The 8,056-nt window shown below is 50.4% G+C and overlaps 1 long non-coding RNA gene across 2 annotated transcripts; it reads right to left on the reverse strand.

Annotated features, from left to right (window-relative positions):
• Positions 1-1,509: 1,509 nt before the first annotated feature.
• LOC150045077 (uncharacterized) lies at positions 1,510-5,904 on the reverse strand. 2 transcript variants are annotated; one of them, XR_016532911.1, is made up of 3 exons: positions 5,326-5,904; positions 2,486-2,671; positions 1,510-1,688 (listed from the first exon to the last, which is right to left on the reverse strand). It is a non-coding gene; the product is annotated as an uncharacterized LOC150045077 (long non-coding RNA). The 2 variants fall into 2 exon arrangements; XR_016532910.1 differs by lacking the exons at positions 1,510-1,688; positions 2,486-2,671 and adding an exon at positions 4,035-4,409.
• Positions 5,905-8,056: the final 2,152 nt, after the last annotated feature.

An 8,056-nucleotide genomic window follows, 5' to 3' on the forward strand; every position in this document is an offset into this window, starting at 1 on the left:
TTAAAAATAGAAGTTGCCTGTTCTGCTTTCCAACTGAGCCTCTGATTTGGAAGCAAAAGGAGTTAAGTATGTTTTAATCTTCATTAAAATATTGATGTCATAGTTCATTAAAAGTTTTTGTGGGGGCCGAGAGCATAGCCTAGTGGTAGAGTGCTTGCCTAGCATGCACCATGCCTTAGGTTCGATTCCTCAGTACAACAGACTCAGATAAAAGCCAGAAGTGGCCCTGTGGCTCAAGTGGCAGAGCACTAGCCTTGGGTAAAAAGTGTCCAAGGACAGTGCCCAGGCCCCGAGTTCAAGCCCCAGGACTGGTAAACAAAGTTTTTGTGGTAGTGGGAGTGTACACTGAGCCGCATGCTCAGTAGGAGGCAGGCCCTAGCTCTTTTCTTTGCCTAGACTGAACTGCAGCCATGCTCCTTCTGCTTCCCAAGTAGCTAGGATGAAGGCATGTACGACAAGTATAACAAAGTTTAAAAATACATTTTCCCTCCCACTCTAGAGCATCCACTAGTGTCCCCGTTGTATTGTTGTTGTTTAGCACAACACAACTTCCAATTCCTCAGACATACTTCATGCTAATTAAAACCAGAGTCTGCCTGGAAAGCAAGGTCTGCATCTGAGCATCATTAGTTAAAAGTATTCCCAGGTGGCTGTAAAGGGGAGCCATGAAGCCATTAAAACCCGTGACATTAGCACTGGTCCTCTCCTGAGGGTCAGCACGGCCAATGGAGCCAGCACACACTGGAATAAGGTGAGAACCAACCATCTTCTCCTCTGTGAGCCAGGGCACCTAGCTGGACTTTGAGCCAAAGAGAAGCAATGAGGCTGGGAAGATGGTGGGGTGGAAAGGATGCTGTGAGGTCAGAGGCCAAGCCATGCTCTTCAAAAGCAAAGGGAAGAAGGAGAAGAAGAAGAAGAAGAAGAAGAAGAAGAAGAAGAAGAAGAAGAAGAAGAAGAAGAAGAAGAAGAGGAGGAGGAGGAGGAGGAGGAGGGGGAGGAGGAGGAGAAGGAGGAGGAGGGGGAGGAGGAGGAGGAGGAGGAGGAGAGGAGAAGGAGGAGAGGAGAAGGAGGAGGAGGAGGAGAGGAGGAGGAGGAGAAGGAGGAAGAAGAAAAAAAGTAGTGGCAACTGTCTGATTTTATCATCTCCATTTTACTGAGGTAGAAACTGAAGGCCAGAGAAACGGAACTGGCTCCCCAAGGTCACACAGCAAGTTGGCAGACCAGGTTTGCAAAGTCCTGACTTTGATAAAGGATGGGGACATGTTCTTTTCCCTGGGTATCGTGCCATCTGCCTGTCCTAGAGGCCGCCTTGCTGCCAGTGTTTCTTCTCGGGGGTCTTACCTGTAGCATGACTAATTGAGAGAGTTGGGCAAGGTCTCCCTCTTCCTCCAGATTTCTTCTGAAAATAGCTGAGGCCAAATTGGCAAATAGGGGTTCCCTGCGCGGCTAGCATTCCCCCAGGCTCTCACAATGACACAAGCTCAGGGGCTTGGTCATAGACGTCCGTGTTTATTTCCTTGTTTACAGCCATGTAAGCAGAGACCCAGTGGATCTCCTGAGGTCCTCTAGACTGCTCCACACCTGTACTGACAAGATGTTTTTCAGCCTTCACAGCAGCTCTTCCCATGTGACAGATCAGGAAACTGAGGCACCCCACAGAAGCCATAATGCTCAAGGCTGCCATGTTGCTACAGGAGGGGAAGAAAATGATGGCACAGATGGGGCCATCTCTCTAGCCCAATCTGCATGAGCCCCTCCCCCCCATTGCATATGGGGGGGAACCATGGTCCCTGCTCCCCACTTCCCTCCCACCTCCACTAGGGGGCTCTGCTTCCTCTAGATCAGCGCCTTCCTCCTCCTCCTCCTCCTCCTCCTCCTCCTCCTCCTCCTCCTCCTCCTCCTCCTCCTCCTCCTCCTCCTGCTCCTTCTCCTCCTCAGCAGGGGCTCTTGGTGTGTAATTACTAATCAGCGGTAGGCAATCAAGCTGCACTGCATCCCCCCCACACTTTCTTCCCCTCCAGGGGCGCCTTTCTGGGGGGAAGGTGACTCTTGTTGTCAACCCAACAGGAGGGGAGAGGAGGGGCTGGTAAAGGAAGGCATCAAACTTGTATGCAAATTACAAACGACAAGGAGTCTGCTGCTGCTGCTGGCTTGCTCTCTGCTATTTTAAGGGTCCTCATTTAGCATAATATTTGCATCATTTGTGTCTTAGCTGATAATTAGGAGTAGAGACAGATTCTTCTTGTTCCCAGACTCAGGGCATTGGGGTAGAGGATAAAGGAAGTCCCAGGGGCTCTCGGGCCCTCAGGGTGACTCCCTTCTCTGGCCACCTCCCCTCGCCCCCTTTTGCTGAAATTCTCCTGAGCACAGGAAATCTGGCCTGGAGTGGCTGGGCCACTGGTTTGCTCCAGGGAGTCTGTGACCCCTTGGGAGCTCTCAGCAGAATGTGGTGGTTATGGGAGAGTTTGTGTCCCCCACTCCATACAGACAGCAGCTGTACTTAGTCCTCCTGGACATTAGAAGATGTGGGTCTACTGGTAGCCTGGGCCACAATGTAAGATGTGCAGGCCAGGAGCTGATGGGATGGGGTTAGGTGTCTCCTGGAGAGAGGGCGTGGCCATTCCAGTGACCCAGCAATGGCAGATGGTTCATGCACACTGGGTGGGGTGTTCTGGAAGCACAAAGACAATGAGCATGGCTGGCCAGGAGCACAGGAGGAGCAGAGGCAGAAAGGTAGGGGAGGCAAGGATAGGGGTGGAAAGGCAGAGGCACAGGAAGAGAGCAGAGTTATCCGAGAAGCAGCTAGAGCAAAACAGTGTTGGGCCATTGCAGAGTCTTTGGTTTATTCCTGCATGCTGGATGGGAGGCTGGATTCCATCGCTATTTCAAAAAGAAGCACAATGCCACACCCGAGTTGGGTTGAGAATGGGCAACAGAAAGGCAGAGATAGAGCTGAGTGGGCCATTGAGGTGGCAATCTTGGCGATCCAGGTAAGAGATATGGGTATGGGGGAGTGGTCCAGGCAGAAGTCGAAATGGCCACATCCTGGATACAGAGATGCAGGATTTCCAGCACGCATGAGCTGGGGATTCAAGGCTCCACCTCTCATAGCTGTCTCATAAGCAATGGGGGACTGGATTCAACAAGGCTGAGAACATCAGAAATGCCAGCACCAAGAGTTATGGCTGGCAACCTCTTTAGTATCTCTGGCAGGGAGACCACCAGTAGCTTTTATCTTAATTGAGTTCCATGGGGCACCATGATCATCCATCTCTCCTAATCACCTCGGGGGGGAGGACTCCGAGGATGACGGTATGAAGGACATAGCCGTGAGCTGATAAATGTGGGTCAGAACAGCCTGCTGCAAGTCCCTGAAGACTTGTCAGATGGGGTGGGGGGGGGAGAGGGGAAGGGACCTGCCAACGATGAGTTCAGAAGGGCTGTCTCATGTGGGGATTGGACTGTGCCTCCAGAGCCTGAGTGGGAGAATGCCATCTCTAGACCCCAGAACTTCAGGCCACCTCTATACCCCATGAGAAGCCATGGTGTCTGGAGTAGAGTGGCTTGTGTTAGTGCCATGATAGATTCATGAGTGGTGAGATAGGAAGGAGAAAGGAAGGAGGAAAAGGGGGAGGGATGGAGGGAAGGATGGAAGGGAGAGAGGGAAGTAAAGGCAGATGGGAAGAGAGGAAATGAAGTTGGGAGGGAAAAATGGAGCGAGGGAAGGAAGGAGGTGAGGGAGGGAGGGGAGGAAAGTAAAACTAGGGAAGTCAAGGTTTAACTTGTTTTTCAGTAGTTGTACAAAGGGGTTTCAACTCAGCATGTCAGTTTATGACTATAATGCATCTTGATCAATGTCACCCCTCCATCATTCCCCTTATTTCTCTCCACCTCTATTTTTCTCAAGTTTCCTGGATTCATTTTCACGTATGTACATCAATATTGTGATTGTATTTGCCCACCTTTCCTCTCTTTGTCCACTTCCATTGACCGCCCCCCCTCCACAGCATAGCACATGTTACAACTCTCTCATATTTCATTTTGTTCAACTTTTAGTTGTTCAAAGGAGTTACCCCACGGCAATGGTGCAAACCATTTCCTGTGCAAGCCATACTTTAGCCAATTTGTTCACACACCCACACACACACCTGTCTATGTTTTTATATATGTAATTTAGATTTAACCTCTTATTTCAGATCTAATGGATTGCAATCTACTGTTGGGCAAACCAGGGCTAAAACTCCCTGCCATAGGGCCTGCATGTCGCTGTCCACGGTGCTGAATTCCTAAGCGTTCTGTCTCCTGGAGGATCCCGTGCTTGATGTTTTTCACCTTCAAATTTCACCCAGTATTTATTGAGCATCTGTCAGATCTCAAGACACTTGGGTCCTGTTATATACTCTGGAAACCTAGCAATAATTGACAAGATCAATCAATCACTCTCTGTACACATCCTATCTAGCTAGCTATCTACAGCTACTCTAAGCTGCATGTGTCGTGTGGAACAGTGCCTGCCAACCAGTGAGTCTCTGCTATTAAGCCACCGCTGTGGATATGGGTTCTCACCAGTTGGTGGCGGAGGGCGCCGTGAGCTTGCTGCAGAGGCCTCCTGTCTGGAAGCCATGCTTTGCACTGTGTACACAGCTGTTCTGAAGACACAAACCACAGACACAGAGGGAACGAACTCCAATGAGCCTCCGGCACTTGCCCTGCTGCCGTGACTGCTGGTAGCAAAATCGCATCCTCTGTGCTCTTTAAAGAATTCCTCTGGCAGATGTGCACACAGCTGTTCTGCTCTCTTGCTGCAGGCAGAGAGCAGGCAGCCGCTGACAAGGGTTCAGGAAACCTTGCTGTCACCAACTCATGCACATAAGGCCCACAATGGCTGCCTTGATCACCAAATTAGTGTATTCTCACAGAAGAAGACAGAGGAGAGACATCTCTTCATTCTAGTTGTGTCTAGAGAAGGATTCTTCCGATAATACTGCCTGATAGCATTGTTGAGGATTTGGAAGTGATGTATCAGGTATTTTTCCCCTCAATACTTGGTGCATAATAGGTGCTCAGTGAACAAATGTTAGTTCTTCTCCATGTTCTTTTGAGTCTGAGGGAAAGGTAGCCTTGTTTGGATTTTCACCACTAACCTGGAGAGGGGTGTGTGTGTGTGTGTGTGTGTGTGTGTGTGTGTGTGTGTGTGTTTTAAGACAGGGTTCATACTCCACAAATTCCCAGCATCAGATGTACCACAAAGATATGGGTGAAGGGCAGAGAAGACGGCACGTTGGGACATCTTCCACCATCTCTAGCTGTATTCAGGGCACAGACCTGAGCTGTAGCTGTAAGTCGACAGGACACTGGGTGCAGGAGGATCCCTGGTCAATGTGTGGCTCAGTCAGTCTTTCTCAGTCCTTTTGGGGGTGGATTCTGGAGTTGTTGACTCTGCCATCCATCACCGGTCAGGATAAACCATCATCATTTCCTGGTGAGTGGTTTGTCCCAAGGAAGCGCTCTTACTCTTTCAGGGTCGTTTCTGGTTTCTATAAAAGATGTTATTGATCCACGAGTGGCCAGCCCGGTCCTTCCTGCACTTCAAGGTGACAGCAAAGGGACTGCAGTGGGGCTTTGTGTTGAGACACGCGCAAAGCAAAGGTGGGTATGCCAGGTCCTTCCCTTACTTAATCCACAGGCCCAGTGAAAGCTGCTTTTAAGTACCTTTCTGTCACATGCCTTGTAAGCTTGAAAACTGCCATGCTGCTGCAGCAGTAGGGCACCATGGTGGGGTCTGTATGGTGTGTCTCCACCTCTGGCTGTGGGCTCTTCTTCTATCCCGGGGCCAGCCCTGAGTCAGGCAGACTGGGGGAATCCAAATGTTTAACCCCCACCAAAGGCCCTGCTGTTTCTGGAGGATGCAGGGCAGGCCTGGTTACCAAGCCCCGCCCTCCTGTGATGATGTCACAGAGAGAAGGGCCAATCACAAGAGTCTCCTTTAACCACCACCCCCCTCCACCACCACTGGTTGCTCACTTGAGGAGCTGGGCCAGGACAATGCAGCTTCTTGAGGTTGTGTCATTAACACACTGTTGCTCCATTCTACTTTGGCTCAGAACCCTGGAGGATGAAAGCCAGAGAGAAGGATCTGAGAGTGTAGTGATCACTGAAGGTATTCCCAGAGGAGCAGGACAAGATTAGGAGGAACCAGGGGTAGTGCCCAGGCACCCAGAGACAAGCCAAAGTTGAGAACGGGCTCTGATTGACATAGAGCACCCTGGGCTTGCTGGAGGCTGGGGTGGAGTCATCAGAGGCTGTCCTCACAGCCGGATCTGCAGGGCTGCAGCACCCACAAGGCTGAGGATTCTGTTCCAGCTCTTCAGTCTCTCCTGGTGATGCCTACCGCTCTGGAAAGGGGCTCTGGAAAGTCACAGGATAATTAGAGTGGTAGAGTGGGGATCTGGGCTTGTGTTGTGTGTGTGTGTGTGTGTGTGTGTGTGTGAAGTGTGAACAGAATAAACCATTCCACACCCAAATGCCCCTTCTCATTTGTCCCGGTAGACTCCAGGACTCTCAGCCAAACCTACATTCTCTGCTTTCTTCAACTGTTTATTATTGAGTTGTTTGCACAGTGGCCTTGTCTCCCTGGAAGAATCTCCCCTGGGGCCCACCGCCTCCACCAGAAACAACTTCCCTAGACACGCCAGAATATCTAAATGCAACATGTAGGAAGAGCTGGAGATGGCTTATCTAGGTGCTGGGCTGGACTGTCAACAGCACCCCTTCCCCAGGTTTGCCTTTGTGTTCTTTCCTCCATGCAGCCAGCTGGATGGGCATGGACTATTTTGGTTGAGAGCCTGGCTTTGGAGTTACACAGGCTTGGCTGGAGATACCTGGGCATATTGAGTCACCTCTCTGAGCTTCCCAGTTGGAGAAATCTGTGGACTCTACTGCGTTGTCAAGGAGTGCTTAATCAGAGGTGGGAAACAAAGAATCTGGCCACGCAGTGGACAGCTGGGTACTGATAGCTGGAAGATGGCACTGTGGCTGGCGTATGACCTTCCCTAGTTGGGCAGGCCTGGCTGGTGCTCCAGCTTCCTCTCAGCTGCATCTCCAAATCCTTGCTCTGTCGGGTGCATGCTGTTGGCCTGGTGCCCCCGCCTGCGCCGCCCCCCCCCTCCCAGGAGGCAACGGCTTGTCTGGCTCAGCCTGCAGAGCCCTGGGCAGGAGAGGCTGAGAGAATGCTAATGTGGCCTTATCTGAGTGTTTGCAGCTGTTTGTTTCCTTGAGTCCCATCTGTAGGAAAGAGGGCAGGCTGTGGGCCTCCCAGGACTGTCTCAAAGCTCTTTCAGGTCTTGATGAGTCTATATTATAAGCAACAATAATAATACCCAGCTATACCTCAGGCTTCTTCTTCTTTTTTTTTTTAAAGTGCTTTGATGTTCATCCTCTCTTTGTAGCCTTGCCCTGGATTATCCTTGCTAACGGTATTGTACAGGAGAAGAAAACCACAGCCATAGAGGTCAAAGGAGTTGCCCAAGGTTGCGTGGTGCTGGAGCAGGAATTAGAACTCTTGCTTATTATTAGTTTTTTTTTTTATTAGCATGTAAGGTGCATTGCATTTCTACGGTTGCTTCGGGCTTCAAGGAATAGGGAAAAAAGGATCTTGATTGAGTGTACCTGAGAAAGGCAGTCTGGAAGTTGTTTTGGTCCTGTGCTTCTCAACCTTTTCACCTCTGATGTCTAAGTTGGAGTCTGTGTACTTCTGTTGCCCTAAGTCCATTTCCTCTCAAGGTCACGAGATGTTTTCTGTGGTTTCTGGAGGTTGCACATGGCACAGACAGCATCCAGGGAACCTAAATTGTGTGTCTGCTTAAGAGCCAGGAAACGATTTCCAGAAGCCATTGGTCAGAAGCTTAAGTTCTGTATTGAAAGTTGTGGTTGCTGATGGGCCCTGGTTCCTTCCTTCCTTCCTTCCTTGGGTCCACAAAGGCACTCAGAGTGGGACAAAGGCTTAGCATCCCCGCTCCTATCTTCTGTCTTTGCTTTGAGCCATTTGCCCTGCAGT

Source organism: Megascapheus bottae, chromosome 28, assembly GCF_031878675.1.
Source record: "Megascapheus bottae isolate mThoBot1 chromosome 28, mThoBot2.hap1, whole genome shotgun sequence".
NCBI classification, from domain to species: Eukaryota; Metazoa; Chordata; class Mammalia; order Rodentia; family Geomyidae; genus Megascapheus; species Megascapheus bottae.